The 16280-nt window shown below is 36.3% G+C and overlaps 1 long non-coding RNA gene across 1 annotated transcript; it reads right to left on the reverse strand.

The window, feature by feature from the left end:
• Window positions 1-2044: 2044 nt before the first annotated feature.
• Window positions 2045-15877, reverse strand: LOC140529096 (uncharacterized). Its single transcript, XR_011975417.1, has 4 exons — window positions 13808-15877; window positions 11448-11597; window positions 3684-3850; window positions 2045-2285 (listed from the first exon to the last, which is right to left on the reverse strand). It is a non-coding gene; the product is annotated as an uncharacterized lncRNA (long non-coding RNA).
• Between the last annotated feature and the right edge of the window lie 403 nt (window positions 15878-16280).

The following is a 16280-nucleotide window of genomic DNA, read 5'->3' on the forward strand; positions in this document are numbered from 1 at the left end:
AATTGAACAATGATTTAAAAAATCAAGGATGCCACCAGGGAAGCTAACATAAGTTTAAGCAAATAGGTAGGAAGCCTGCTGGCCTACTGATCTGAGACATTACAGGGCCAGCTGAAGCCTTCAGCAATTTGATGCAGAAACTCCAAGGAGTCCAGAAGCCAGCCACTGACTAGGATATTACAGAGGGAACTGAAAACAGCAGGACCCTAAACATGAAGGAAAATTTTAGATTACATAGTTTTTACAACTACTGTGCACAAAGTGTACATGCATTTCAGCAGAGGCACAATTTTACCTAAAGACAATCAGGAGTTTTTTGTGTGGTTAACAGTGAACATTGTTTTCAATCATGGTTTTACAAAAGAATTTTTGTCCTGGCCCTCTCAGAACTTGGGTAGATTGGTCCTCAGAATATCCTCTTGCTAAATGTGTACTCAGAAGCCTTTCCAGAATTGTAGATTCTAACTTTCGTGCATTCCACTAGTATAGCCCTAGAGACTCTGGGATGGCTGAGTGAAAAATTGTATATCAGTCTGATACAGTGGCCCCCTTCCCATCACCATAAAACAGAAAAATGCCAAATAAATTAAAAGGCCAATAGTAATGACAAATGGGATGCAAAGCAATCTTCTGTCGTATACATGGGCAAAACAGACAAGTAAACAAAAAGCAACCCATTAAGGATAGAGGAAATGACCAACACTTCTCTAAAAGTGGTAATACCAGAGGAAAATTCATGTGAAATATATAATTCTATATCTAAATCCCTTTAAAATAAAAAAAAAGAATAAAATGACCACAAGGTCCTCAAGAAAAAGGCCTAATTGAAGGCCCAATAAAAGTGAAGGAAGAGATGGAAAGTAATCAGAAAGCTCTTCATTAAAAACTTGAGATACGTTGCTTAGAACAGAACTGGAAAACTTGAGCATGTGTATTTCATTTGACACCTGAAGTCTATAACCTTTCTTCCAGATGATGGATAGAATGTTTGCTCCTCATGATGTTGAGACTGACCATTGCATTGAATCAGCTCTTAAGTCTTTAAAAATTGCTTTTATTTAGAATGTTGTTATTGAATCCCCTTGAGGTTCTGCTCACTTCAGTTTGAATAATTTCATACAAGTTTTCCTAGGTTTCTCTGAAAATGTTCTCTTCATTTCTAACACAGCAAGAGTATTCCATTACATTCATAGCCTACAGTGTTTTTGATCATTCTCCAATTGATGAGCACCCTCTCATTGTTCAGTTGTTTCAATCTGGTCTGATTCTTCATGACCCCCTTTGGGGGTTTCTTGGCAAAGATACCGGGGTGGTTTACCATTTCCTTCTCCAGCTCATTTTATAGATGAGGAAACTGAGGCAAACAGGGTGAAGTGACTTGCCCAGGGTAACATAGCTAGTAAGTGTGTGAGGCCAGATTTGAACTCATGAAGATGAGTCTTCCTATTTCCAGGCTCAGCACTGCACCATGGCACCAAGTAGTCTTCAAATGCCTCAGGCAGAAGCAGTGTTTTTTTGTTTCAGCACACTTTTAAGGTTAATCTGTTTTACTCACATTTTCTTTACATTCTTAAATCTAGACGATCAACAAAATAATAAATCAAACCCTGATTTGTAGCATTTGCAGATTTGTGGCTCCAATATCCTACTGAACACAAGTCATCAGACTCAAAAGCAAGCCCTCTTTTCCTTGAACTTCACTGCATCTTTTATGAGAATGATGATTTAGTAGGTGGCCATGAAAAAGAAAAGACAAGAGAAAGAATGAGCATATTCTTCCAACTCTAGGCCCATACTATCTGGCCTTTCCTTCAAATGCTCCTTTTATTTTGCCTTTTATCTTTGCCCTCCCCCTCACCGCTATTTATAGAAAGACACTGTGACACCAAAGATTTTTTGTTCTAATGTGATGAATCTTACCCCCTCTCAAATAAAGTGTAAATACAGGGGAAAGGCTATGAAATGACCCTTATTAGTTACACTGTGACATCCTTGCCTCTTTAAGAGAAACAAAACATAGTCAACTTTCAGATGTCAGACATCAGCTGATAATTATTGCTAAACCAGGGCTGAATTTCAAGGAGCTATGTGCTAGAGTTGTTTCTTAGTATTTACTTGCCTTCTATCTCAGTCTCTTGAAAAGGAAAAAGTATCCTACTTTGTGGCTTCTGATGTGGATGGAAGACTTCTCAGCCTGTCTACCCAAACAGAAATCTCTGAGTAGACAAGCTCACACAGGTTTTTCCTTTGTCAGTCGGCAGTATTCTTCCGTCTTAAATTTCAGACTGTGGAGGGAAAAAAAAAAAAAGCTGTTAAGTCACCAAGACTATACATCCTGCCTCGGGATGAATACCAGCCTTTCAACCTAATCCAGAGAGGTCATTGCCTTTGCCAGCTGACAGGAATGAACATGGCAGGTGAGTGCCTTCTGTTTTCCATTGTCTTTCATCCAGAAACAAGTCAGCTACCCCACAACTCCATCACAGTTGTGAAAGAGACCTGTGGAGGTTTCTGTTCATCATCATGTATAAACAAACCTGGCCCAGATATAGAGATAGTGGCACTTATCCCCAGGTCATGTTAGGGAAAAGATCTTGAAGAATAATTCAGATAATTATGTCAATATTATAAAAATTAATAATTTTGAAAGACAACTCTGATCAAGTCAATAAATAGTTCACTATGATTCTAGAGGACTGATAAGAAATATATCCAGCCTCATGATAGATGTAGAATTAGAAATGCATTTTTATATGTGACCAATATACAAATTTGTTTTTGCAAGACTGCATTTACATAGTACAGGGGTCCTGTATTTATTCTCAAGGAGTGAGGGGAAATGGGAGAAAAATTTGTCTGGTCATGATTTTTTTTTTTTAAGAATGGCACTGGAGTGTAGTAGAGTTATATCAGACACAGACGACATGCAGCCCACAGCACTCTCAAGTCCAGCCCAAACCATATTACAATGTAATTGGGAGAAAAATACATTCTGGGAAAGAGTCAAGATGGTAGAGTAAAGGTAGGGATTCACCTAAATTCTCCAAAATTCACCTGCAAACAATGTTAAATTGCACCTCAAAATTAATTCTAGAAGGGAAGAACAAATAAAAGGATGTTGGGGTAACAATTTTCCAGCCCAAGACAATTTAGAAGGTTGGGAAGGAAGGCTCTGTCTCACTGGGGTGAGAGTGGACCTCAGTCGAGCACTGAACGTGCCAGGCTACAGCCAGTAAGTAAACAGCAGGCCTTGGAAATGACTGAATCAGTAGCAATGGCTTCTGGAGGTCTCAGCCTACAGAGGGTCAGGGGGGTCAGACAACAGGTGAGAAAAATTATAGAAGATACTTTGCATTGCCCATAAACAGTTCCCAGTCCCAGGGCAAGAAGGAACACTAGCACACTAGAATATGTACTGCAGGAGAACAGGGAACCTGGGGCACAGTTCCAGGACAGAAAAGAATGCTTGTGGTTATAGAGTACAGGCCAGGAGAGCAGTGACCACTACTTTCTTTAGATCATACCACCTTGGAAGAACTGACAATTTATGGACCACCAGTTCAGTCATTTTTCAATTGTTTCTGACTCTTTTCTTAGCAAAGATGCTGGAGTGATTTGTCATTTTCTTCTCCAGCTCATTTTACAGATGAGGAAACTGAGACAAACAGGGTTAAGTGACTTACCCAGGGTCACACAGCTAGTAAGTGTCTTGAGCCTGGATTTGAACTCTGATCTTCCTGACTCCAGGCCTGCTACTTTATTGTTCTACCTAGCTGTCCATAACGTCCAAGAACTAGCTCTCCAAATGGTAGCATGAAAATCTTGAAGCTTGAGATAGTGTCTGCACATCCTAGAAACAGAGTCCAACTTTAAAATAAAGTTAAAAGTCAAGAAATGGACTGGAAAAAGATCAAATAACAATAACAACAACAAAAACCAAACAGATTATAAAAATTTACTTTGATGACAGGGAAGACCAAGGCATAAACCCAAAAAAAGACATCAGCGTCAAAATAACTACAAGTAAAGCCTCAAAGAAAACTGTAAATTGGATAGAAGACCAAGAATTCTGGGGGAAATCTGAAAAAGGGAAAATCTCAAAAAATAAAATAACAAAGATAGAAGAAAAAATTGAGAATATAAATGGGGGGGATGCAAGAAAATTATTTTAAAAAGAGTCAATACCTTGGTAAAGGAGGCACAAAAATATGGTGAAGAAAACAACACCTTAAAAAACAGAATAGGTCAAATGATAAAAAGAGGCACAAAAACCCAGTAAAGAGGAGAATACCTTAAAAAGCAGAATTGGCCAAATGTAAAGCAGCGTACAAAAATTCACTGAAAAAATAACTCCTTAAAATGTAGAATTGACCAAATGGGGAAAAACAAGAGATATAAAAAGCTTCAATGGAGAAAATAATTGCTTAAAAATTAGGATTGGAAAAGCAGAAGCTAATGACTCCATGAGACATCACAAAGCAATAAAACAAAATCAAAAGAAAGAAAATAATAGAAGAAAATGTGAACTATCTCATTGGAAAAGCAACTGGTCTAAGTAGAAAATAGATCAATGAGAGATAATTTCAGAATTATTGAACTACCTGAAAACCATGAGAAAAAAAGCCTAAATATCACCATTCAAGAAATTATCAAGGAAAGCTGACCTGATATTCTAGAACCAGAGAGCAAACTAGAAATTAAAAAAAAAAATCCACCAATCATCTCATGAAAAAGTTTCCAAAATTAAAACTCCCAGGAATATAGCCAAATTCCAGAGCTCCCAGGTCAAGGAGAAACTATTACAAACAACCAAAAGGGAACAATTTATATATCACAGAACCACAGTCAGGATAACAACATTTAGCAGCTTCAAGATTAAAGGGGTAGGGAACTTAGAAATGATCTTCCAGAGGGCAAAGGAGCTAGGATTACAACTAAGAATCACCTACCCAGAAAAATTCAGTATAATCTTTTGGGGGGTCGGGGGGAAATGGATATATAAAATGAAATGGAGGACTTTAAAGCATACTTGATGAAAAGACCAGAGCTGAATAGATAATTTGACTTTTAATTATAAGATGAAAGAGAAGCATAAAAAGGTAAACAGGCAAAAGAAATCAAAAGGGATCTGATATGGTTAAACTGTTTGCATTTCCATACAGGAACATACGTGTAACTCCTAAGAACTTTATTATTATAAATGGAGTTAGGAAGAGTATACATAGATAGAGGCACAAGTGCAAGTAAATGATGATGGGATGATATCCAAAAGAAATAAGGGATGAGAAAGAGAAATCCACTGGGAGAAGGGAGAGGTAGAATGGGGTAAATTATCTAACATACAGAAGAAGGAAAGATGAGGTGGGTGGCAGGAATGCTTGAACTTCACTCTCATGAGATTCAGCTCAAAGAAGGAATAACATACAAACTCAGTTCTCAGTAGAGAAATTTATCTTACCCTAAAGGGAGGTAGGAGGGAAAGGGAATATACGAAGGTCAGAGGGGGACTGATAAAAAGGAGGGCTATTTGTGAGAGGTGGTGGTCAGAAGAAAAATACTTTTGAAGATGAACAGGGTGGAAGGAGAAAGAGAGAAAAATAAACAAGGGGAAAAACAGGATGGAGAGAAATACATAGTAATCATAACTGTGAATATGAATGAGATGAACTCACCCATAAAATGGAAGCAGATTTCAGGGTGGATTAAAAACCAGAATCCTACAATATGTTGATTACAAGAAATACACCTGAAGCAGAAAGACATAGACAGAGTAGAAATGGAATGAGGGGAATCTGGAGTAGAATTTATTATGCTTCAGCTGAAGTAAAAAAACAAAACAAAACAAAACAAATGGGTAGCAATCATGATCTCAAACAGAATAAGAGGAAAAATAAATAGATCTAATTAAAAGAGATAAACAGGGATATTATATTTTGCAGAAAGGTATAACAGACAATGAAGTAATATCAATACTAAACATATATGTATAAAATGGCATAGCATCCAAGTTCTTAAAGGAAAAGTTAAATGAGTTACAGGAGGAAATAGTAAAACTATATTAATGGAGAACCTCAACTTTCCCCTCAGAACTAGAAAACTCTAACCAAAAAGATAAACAAGAAAGAAGTTAAAAAGATGAATAGAATTTTAGACAAATTATATATCATGTACCTCTGGAGAAAACTGAATGGGAATACAAAGAAATAGGCTTCCTTTCTTAGCTGTAAATGGAATCTTCACAAAACTGTGTATTATGGTACAATCAAATGCAGAAAAGCACAAATATGAAGGCACTATTTTAAGACCATAGTGCAATAAAAATTACATTGAATACATGCCATGGAAGCATAGAGTAAAAAGCTAATTGGAAATTAAATAACCTAATCCTTTATGATGAGTGGGTCAAAGAACAAATTATAAAGTCGATAATATCACTGAAGAGAATGACAATAATGAGACAACATCCCAAAATTTATGAGATGTAGCCAAAGCAGTACTTATGGAAATATTCATTTCTCTATATGCTTATGTCCAAAACAGGGAAAGAGCAGAACAATGAATTGGCCATGCAACTAAAAAATGCTAGAAAAAAATTAAAATCTCTAATTAAACACCAAATTGAAAATCCTAAAAATCCAAGGAAAGGTAATAAAACTGAAAGTAAGAAAACAACTGAATTAATAAATAAAACTAGGAGCTATTTTTTATGGAGAAAACAATAAAATATACTACTGGTTGATTTGATTAAAAAAAAAGAAAGAAAACCAAATTACCATCCTCAAACATGAAAAAGGTGAATTCACCACTGATGAAGATGAAATTAAAGCAATTATTAGAAGTCATTTTGTCCTATTACATGCCAATAAATCTAACAGAGTAAAATGAATTAATATTTACAAAACATAAATTATCTAGATTAACAAAAGAGCAAACAGAATGCTTAAATAACCCTCTCTTAGAAAAAGAAATTGAACAAGCCATCAATGAGATCCATAAGAAAAAATCCTCAGGATCAGATGGATTCACAAATTAATTATAATAAACATTTAAAGAACAATATTCTTAATGTATAAACTATTTGGGGAACTAGGCAAAGGAGTCCCACCAAATTCCTTTTATAATATAAATATGCTGCTGATACATAATCCAACAAGAGTCCAGGTGGTATCCTTACTAGGAATCCAAGACTGGTTCAATATTAGAAAAACTATCAGCATAATTGACTGTATCAATAGCAAACCCAACAAAAATCATATGATTTTCTCAATAGATGCAGAAAAAAGCTTTTGACAAAATGCAATATCTATTCCTATTAAAAAACACTAGAAAGCATAGGAATAAATGGAGCTTAAAATAATGAGTAGTACCAATTTAAAACCATTAGCAAGCATTATTTATAATGGGGATAAGCTAGATAGCTAGAATAGAAGATTGGGATGAAGTAAGGATGCCCATTATCACTACTATTATTCAATATTGTACTAGATATGCTGGCTACAGCAATAAGACAAGAAAAAGAAATTGATAAAATTAGAATAAGCATACTACTTTTACTTTTTGCAGAAGATATGATGGTATACTTGCAGAATCTTAGAGAATGAACTAAAAAACTGGTTGAAATAATTAACAACTTTAGCAATTTTGTAGGATATAAAATAAACCCACAGAAATCATCAGCATTTCTATATATTAACAACAAAACAGCAATAGATAGGAAGGGAAATTCCATTTAAAATAACTGTAAACAATACTTGATAGCCTATCTGCCAAAATATACCCAAGAATTAAATGAACACAATTATAAAATACTTTTCATATAAATAAAGTTAGCTCTAAACAACTGGAAAATCATTAATTGTTCATGGGTAGGCCAAGTCAACATAATAAGAATAACAATGCTACCTAAATGAATTTATTCAGTGTCATTCCAACAATATTACAAAAATTATTTTATTGAGCTAGGAAAAATAATAAAACTTGTCTGGAAGAACAAAAAGTCAATATCAAGGGAGTCAATGAAAAAATAATATGAAGAAATATGGCTTAGCCATACCAGATCTCAAACTGTATTATAAGTAATCATTGAAACAATCATTGGCTAAGAAACAGAGTGATGTATCAGTGGACTAGATTAGATAAACAATGTCTAGTAGTTAATGATCATATTAATTTAGTGTTTGATAAACCTAAAGACATAAGCTTTTCATTCAGCACTGCAAAAATTTAAAACAATTCTGAAGGACTCATGATGAAAAAAGCTATTATCCAATTCCAAAGAAAGAACAGATGGAGTCTGAATGCAGATCAAAACATACTTTTCAAAACTTTCTTTCTTTTTCTTGTTTTGTTTTGGTCTGTGTTTTCTTTCATATCATGACATATCAAAATATGTTTTATGTGACTGCCCATATACAACCTATATCAAATTTGGTTATGAAGAGGTCAAAACATCTTTTCATGCAGATGTGATATTGTATAAATAGAAAATCCAAAAACTCGACAAAAATTGAGACAGAGTTCCTGTAACATGATATAGTAAGGCCATCAAAATTATTAATATTCTTTTATGGAGCTAATAAAAGTAATAAATTAACAAGGAAGTATCTATAATAATGACAAAAATATGATATTTGGTTATTAATTTACTAAGAAACATACTAAATCTTTGTAAAAATAATTCTACAAAATTATGACAGAACCAAAAGAACTAACAAATTGGAGGGAACTACTTTGCACATGGATAGGATGAATAAAGAGAAAAATGTTTATATTTCAATGTTTAATTTGTTATTAATTTATCAACAATTTTAATTTACAAATTTAATACAATATCTATGTACAAAGGGGTCCTTTCTAGGACTAGAAAAATAACAATGAAATGTATATGAAAAATCAAATTGGTAAAAATATGAAATACTTTGTAAAGGAAAAAGTTGTTAGATAAAGTGGCAACTTATTTGCCAGACCTGCAACTTATGGGAAAAAAAATTCCTTTGCATTTAGAATATAGATATACCCAACTTTAGGTAGCAAATATGTTCTTGGAAAAAGGTACAAATCAAATTTGGTAAACAGGATCTCATTTGCCTTTGGATTTGCAAAATAATTTTGGAATTCCATTTCTTTCTGATGTACTTATAAGTGATTCTGAACACTTCAGTTTTACCTTTTTTTTAAACTTCTTTCCTCCCTCCGTTCTCTTCCCCCAAGCCTTTCTTTCACAGAGCATTAACTACTAGACAAACACATAACTTCATTTTGCTAGCTGCTATGGAGCCAGTAACGTACTCATGCAGCAGTTCAACTGTTTTTCTCCAATAGGCCCAAAGACTTGCCTTGGTGAGGCCCCGATTCCTTCCCAATCAAATGTTTCATTTCCTTTTAGCTTTTGGCTGCTACCTTCTCTCCTCTGACCACAATCTGTCTAGGCTACTCTCATGGGAGAGGACAGAAATACATGGGAAAGAGACTGAGAACCCACTCCCTCTGGATCATTTGGTTGTCCCCAATACAGTTCAACAAAAGATGCATTAAGTGCCTATGGTGTGCAAGGCACTACATTAAATAAGCTGGATACAAAGACAAAATAAAGACATTTTATCCTTACAGAGGGATATAAGACCTGAGTCTTTACAGAAGCTGATGATTCAGAGAGGGGAAAAGGAAGAGGGAGTGTATTCCAGGCATGGGGAGACCTATGCAAAGACAGAAATGGGAAATAGAGTGCTGAGCTCAAGTAACAGAAAGTGCATCAGTTTTGGCTGGAGCCTAGTATGTGAAATGACCTTAGAAAGGTGGTATGGAATCAGAGAGTCAAGGATTTTAGGTGCTAAGATGAAGAGATTGCATTTTGTCCAGAAGGAAATAGCAAGCCATCAGGGAAGTTTCTTGCACAAAATAGTTGCAAGGTCAGACTTGTATTTTAGGAAAATCATTTTGGCAGCTCTCCAAAGAGTGGATTGGAGAGAGGAGACATTGGAAGCCAGTGGGTCATTGCAATAGTCCAGGTGAGAGATGATAAGGGTTTGAACTAAGGTGGTGGTTATGTGAATGGAGACCAAGGGGCGCATGCAAAAGATTACGCGTTAGGATTGAAAAGACTTGCTAACTGATTCATTATGAGAATGACAGAGGAGAGGGAAGAGTCAACAATGATTCTGAAGTGGGGAAGAGGGGTGAATGGTTATGGGAGAAAGCTAGAGAGGAAGTGTTTCATTTGCTTGTTTGTTTTACTAAGTTTGAAATGGTTATCATATGTCCCGTTGGAAATGTACAGCAGGCCGCCTTCACTCTTCACTTTGAATTTATTTGGATATATGTTGTATTTTCCCTAGTAGAACATATAAACTCCTTGAAGGCAGAGACAGTTTTGTTTTTGTTGTATCCTCAGTGCCCAGAACAATGTCATACATACTGGGATATTTAGTATATGCTTATCCAATGAATGAATGTTTAATCTTTGTCTCCTGGCTCTCCCCCTGAAGAGCTTTGGTATGGAAACAGCCTTTGGAAGTTGAGAATGGCTGCTTCCCCAGAGTTCACCAGGTTTACTTTCTATTCCATTCCAAGAAGGATGAGACTGAGATAAGACTATCCCATTTCTCAATTAAGAGATATTTATTGGCTTCTTAGAAATTTCAGCTGAGTGATGAGGTCAAAAGCTAGACTGCAAATGACTGAAGACTGAGAGGCAAAGTGGAAGCAGAGTGTAGATAGCTTTACTGCTAGTTTGGCTATGAATGGAAGGCAAGCAAGTAGGACAAATATTTTAAGGATTGGTAGAGATTTATTGTTGTTCAGTCGTTTTTAGTCATGTCCAACTCTTTGGACCCCATTTGAGGTTTTCTTGGCAAAGATAATGGAGTGTTTCACCTTTCCTTCTCCAGCTCATTTTACAGATGAAGAAACTGAGGAAAACAGGGTTAAATGACTTCCCCAGAGTCACACAACTAGTAAGTATGTGAGGTCAGATTTGAACTCTTAAAGATGAGTCTTCCTGATTCAAGGCACTGTAATCACCATATCATTGGGAGTGCACTCATGGTAGAAACTAGTGAAGGTTCTTTTCTATTATTTTCTTTTTTTAAGATGGAGGAGATGGTCATGTTTAAAGGCAGTAGAAAAGAAACCAGTAGATACATAGAGTTTGGCAATTAGAGACAGTGGAGAAGATTAAAAGGATAATCTGCTAGATTAGACAGGCTATAAATGAAACCTCCAAGATACAGATAAGGAAACAGACCAAGTGTCTTTCTGGATATGAGATAACTAATAAATGACAGAGAGAGGACTCAACCTTTCTGTACTCTTACATCTGCTGTATTTTCTACTACATTTCAGCTATGTTGGAAATGGCATGCAAGCCTTGTTTAAGTTCTTAAAAGGTTTTTCTTGTTAGTTCTGCAAGGAAAATAACAAACAAGGGTGAAATTTACAGTGAAAATTACCTGAATTGCTTCATCTTTGAGTTCCTCCCTCCAGCTCTTGTCCTTAGAATTGTATGGCCAGGGGGCACATTACTGGAAGCAATTCATATCTCTAAGAGTGCTTGTCTGCCTAATATGGTTTCTTCTTACATTTTAGAGAAAGCCACTTTGCTGTTATAGGCGAAAGAAGAACACACATCTCTTTCTTATTCTTCCCACATGCTCAAGGATAAACAACTAAAATTAATTGGACCTGTTCCAAGCAAAGTTCATTTATACTCAGAGGAACTTTCAGACTGTCAGGCTCTTTATTACCTCACTCTCCTTCCTCTTTCAGGCACTAACTTCACCTTAGGTCATTTTTTTCCTCAGTCATTATTTAGGAAAATTGTAGGAATCTTTTGTTCCTATTTTAGGGTTCTCAAATCAGGGCAAACCTGTATCCATATTTTTCTAGACATGTTTACTTTGTATATAATATTACCTTACATTGAAGTCTTATTCCAATGTCTTCTTACGGGTTCTCAAAGACTATTCCAGAAAAACAGAGAGATCTGGAAAATCCTATCAAGCTGAAAAAATCTGTGTATGGCCCAATGACGGGTCTCCTACTAGAGGCCCATTGTCAGGAATTTTCAGTCATAGCAACTCATGTAACAGGAAGGGATTATAGAACAAACTGCTGAAGTCACAGATCTTCCAAAGTATTAAAAATCTAAATATATGTGCAATGCTTTTCCCCATTTATAATTATCTTAGCCATAGCTTAGAATGGTGGAAAGGACACAGGATTTGTAGTTAGGAGACCAGGATTTGAATTCTGATTCTGCCTTGTATTACCGGAGTTATTTTGATGAAATTATTTCCCTTTTCTGGCTTTTGATTTCCTATAAAATGAAGGATTTGAGCTACATCAGAGGTTTCAAATATGCAGAGAAAATGTAATTGAAAAATGTTTAACAAAACAAACCATAGAGCATAGATAATGGTAATATGTTGTTTTCTAAGTCAGTATGTGGCCCACAGAGTTCCTTATGGGCTATTCAGTGGTTCTCATTTTAATTCCAGTTTGATACCACTGAACTGGATGACTGTCTCAGGTGTTTTCCAAGTCAAAATCCTTTATGACCAGAAGATGGCAGCAGAGAGCAGTTCAGCTGAGATTGCCTATAGAAATACTACTAGTTCAATAGAGATGCTTAAGTAAAGAGCAGTCAATACCAGTCACTTGTGAACATTGACAACTGCTCCGTGGGAGGTATAATTTGCCCCCGCCCTTGGGTATTCCTTGCCACATAAGCTTCCAGCACATGCTTCCCTCTCATTGATCATGGTAACCTACAGAACCTGAACCTTCTGTATTGGGATGGTATCTCTATTGTCACTTATTTTGCTATCTTGTTTGACTGAATGCCTTTTGAATTGAACAATTCCTTGGTCAAGTAAAAGAAATACATCCATGGAGCTCATGAGATGTAGTTTTGAGTGGATGATGATTCACAAAATGCCTCAATGAGGAGTAATATCTATGGGAGTCAGTATGTGAGGCGCAGAATTCCGCTGGACATTTTGAGTGAGCCTGTGATGATGGTAAGGAAGTAATAACCATAGAGGCCTGGAAAAATTCTTCATGGAGGAGTGAAATAATCAAATAACTTACAATGAATTAATTTTCAGAATGCTGACTTTCTGGATCATGGAGTACAAGAAGAAGAGTAAAGTATAAGATGACTGGAAACATGTGAAGGACCCAAAATGTGAAAAACTTTAGAAGGTTGCTGTCTCATCTCACAACAAATGACTGCCCTACTTCAACTCCTTCAGAAGCTGATATGGTGCCATGGATGATTGCCAGAAAGCTGTGTTACCCAAAGATCATGGCGTCCCCAAGCAACCTTCAGTCATTTGGTACTTCCCTATTGTTCTTGTGTCTCATGCGGAGTATATCATGTGTTCCAGTGGTAGTGGCAGCAGACCCTCTTTGGAAGACTCTATGCTACTGGATTTGAACTCCAGATGGAGAGGAGACATCACTGGCTATGGCAGTGACATCAAACCTAAACAGAAATGGAGGCTACTAATCTGTACATAAGGATCCCTGTGAACTGCATATTGACTTAGCTTTGGAATATGGTATTATCTATATTTTACTGTATCTTTATTTTGTTAAACATTTATCAATTACATTTTGTCCCACTTTGGATCACAGTCTCCATGTTTAACACCTCCAATAGATGGCACAGAGTGAGCCCTCCCACCTGAAATCCCCCTATAGCCAGCTCATTGCTTCCTAACAAGCATCCCTGGCCCATTGCTTATGAGTGTGGTCCTGTAGTAAGGGATCACAAAACAACGTAATGTCTTCATTTTAAAGTCCTTACCATTACACCAGTCTCCTCACAAGTGTTCTCCTTTCCATTAATCCTTGGAGGATGCACAAGTCACAGATTCTTCTCCCCTTTGGTGCTTTCCAGATGGGAAATATACATGAGATAATCAGAGAAAAGATAGCCAAAGTCAACAATTGTTACAAAAAAAAAAGAAAAAAATGAAAGAAGATAATGAAGTATATAAGTGGATCGACATCAAATTGACCTACATAAATCAAGCTGTTAGGGCAGCTAGGTGGCACAGAGATAGAGCGCCAGGTCTGGAGTCAGGAAGACTTATCTTCCTGAGTTCAAAACTGACTTCGGACACTTACTAGCAGCATGACCCTGGGCAAGTCACTTAACCTTATTTGCCAATTTCCTCCTCTCAAAAATGAGCTAGAAAAGGACATGGCAAACCATTCCAGTATCTTTGCCAAGAAAACCCCAAATAGGGTCGTGAAGCATTAGATGTGACTGAAAAATGACTGGACAAGAACGGCAACAAAATCAAGCTATAAATATGTGGGAAATGAGAGATGGATAAAATAATAGACAATCTCTCAGGACTATTATCTAAATTTCCTAAGGAAATTTAACTGGTACAGATTAATTGCCACAATGAAGAGATAAAAATACCTTGGAATTACCTCAGTCAATAAATATTTAATCCCCTTGCTAGAGAAATGTCAGCCAAGAGTAACACTAGCTCAAAATATAAGGTTATTTGTAAAATCTTATGAAGATGATGGAAGATTATCAGTGATGTCACCTCATAAAACAGTGAGAAGCACTGGAGGGAACAGCAGGTTTACTGAAAGCCCAATGACAGACAAAAAACAAGTCAAATGATCCTTAGAGTATTTGAGGATGAAGTTAGGGGAAAAAAACACTCAAGAAAATTGAAAATGTCAATAACAGGCTCTTTTCTCCATCAATTACAGGGAAGCCACAACATTTGGACTCTCAGATCATAGTCTCTGGTGTGCTGAATGAGGAAGTAAAAATGACACTAAAGAAAATAAATAAGGAAGAAACAGCTGTACTGGAGCATTGAGGAGACAATTCTCAAGATATCAGAATAAAGAAAGGACACAACGCTTGGAAGAAAATCACGGATCTTTTTATTATAAAAAAGTATCCAGGAAAATATCAATGACCACTGATCCATATGCCTAATTTCTCAAATAACAACAATAAATATCTTTATGTCGTGTTTCAAAATTTGCAAAGTATTTCACACACATTATCTCATGTGTTCCTCACAATAATCAGGACGGAGCTGATAGTACTTTCTCCATATTACAGATGATGATACTGTGGCCTAGAGGGAAACTGATAAGGGTCATACTTCTGATAAGGTTCTGAGGAGGATTTGACTTCCACTCTTCCTGACCCTAGGTTTAGTGCTCTATCCACATGTCACCTAGCTGTCTTTGGACACAATTTTTATGAGAATTATCTATACATACATTTTACAGGTCTACTTGATGGAAGTTTGAGAAGGAAATAAACTTTCACAAATGATATTTCTAGGTATCCTTCATCTTTATACTCATAGTGTGACGAAGTAGAGAGAATAATAGATCACATCATGCTTATTGATTATTGACTAATTTTTTTTTTAATGTGGCAGAGCAAAACACTGCCCTACTGACTTTCCCCCAATAATGTCTCCTATGCATGTCTTAAAAATGTTGTTGTTCAGTCATTTCAGTTGTGTCCAACTTTTCATGATCCCATTTGGTATTTTCCCATTTTTTTTTTTTATTTAGCTTTTAACATTCATTTTCACAAAATTTTGGGTTACAAATTTTCTCCCCTTTTCTCCCCTCCCCCTCCAAACGCCAAGCATTCTAATTGCCCCTATGACCAATCTGCTCTCTCTTCTATCATCCCTCTCTGCCCTTGTCTCTGTCTTCTCTTTTGTCCTGTAGGGCCAGATAGCTTTCTATACCCCTTTACCTGTATTTCTTATTTCCTAGTGGTAAGAACATTACAGTTGATCCTAACATTTTGAGTTCCAACTTCTTTAGCTCCCTCCCTCTCCACCCCTTCCCTTTGGAAGGCAAGCAATTCAATATAGGCCAAATCTGTGTAGTTTTGCAAATGACTTCCATAATAGTTGTGTTGTATAGGACTAACTATATTTCCCTCCATCCTATCCTGTCCCCCATTACTTCTATTCTCTTTTGATCCTATCCCTCCCCATGAGTGTTGACCTCAAATTGCACTCTCCTCCCCATGCCCTCCCTTCTATCATCCCCCCCCACTCTGCTTATCCCCTTATCCTCCACTTTCCTGTATTGTAAGATAGGTTTTCATACCAATATGAGTAGGCATTTTATTCTTTCCTTTAGTGGAATGTGATGAGAGTAGACTTCATGTTTTTCTCTCACCTCCCCTCTTTATCCCTCCACTAATGAGTCTTTTGCTTGCCTCTTTTATGAGAGATAATTTGCCCCATTCAATTCTCCCTTTCTCC

This window comes from Notamacropus eugenii, chromosome 2, assembly GCF_028372415.1.
Source record: "Notamacropus eugenii isolate mMacEug1 chromosome 2, mMacEug1.pri_v2, whole genome shotgun sequence".
In the NCBI taxonomy this organism is placed as follows: Eukaryota; Metazoa; Chordata; class Mammalia; order Diprotodontia; family Macropodidae; genus Notamacropus; species Notamacropus eugenii.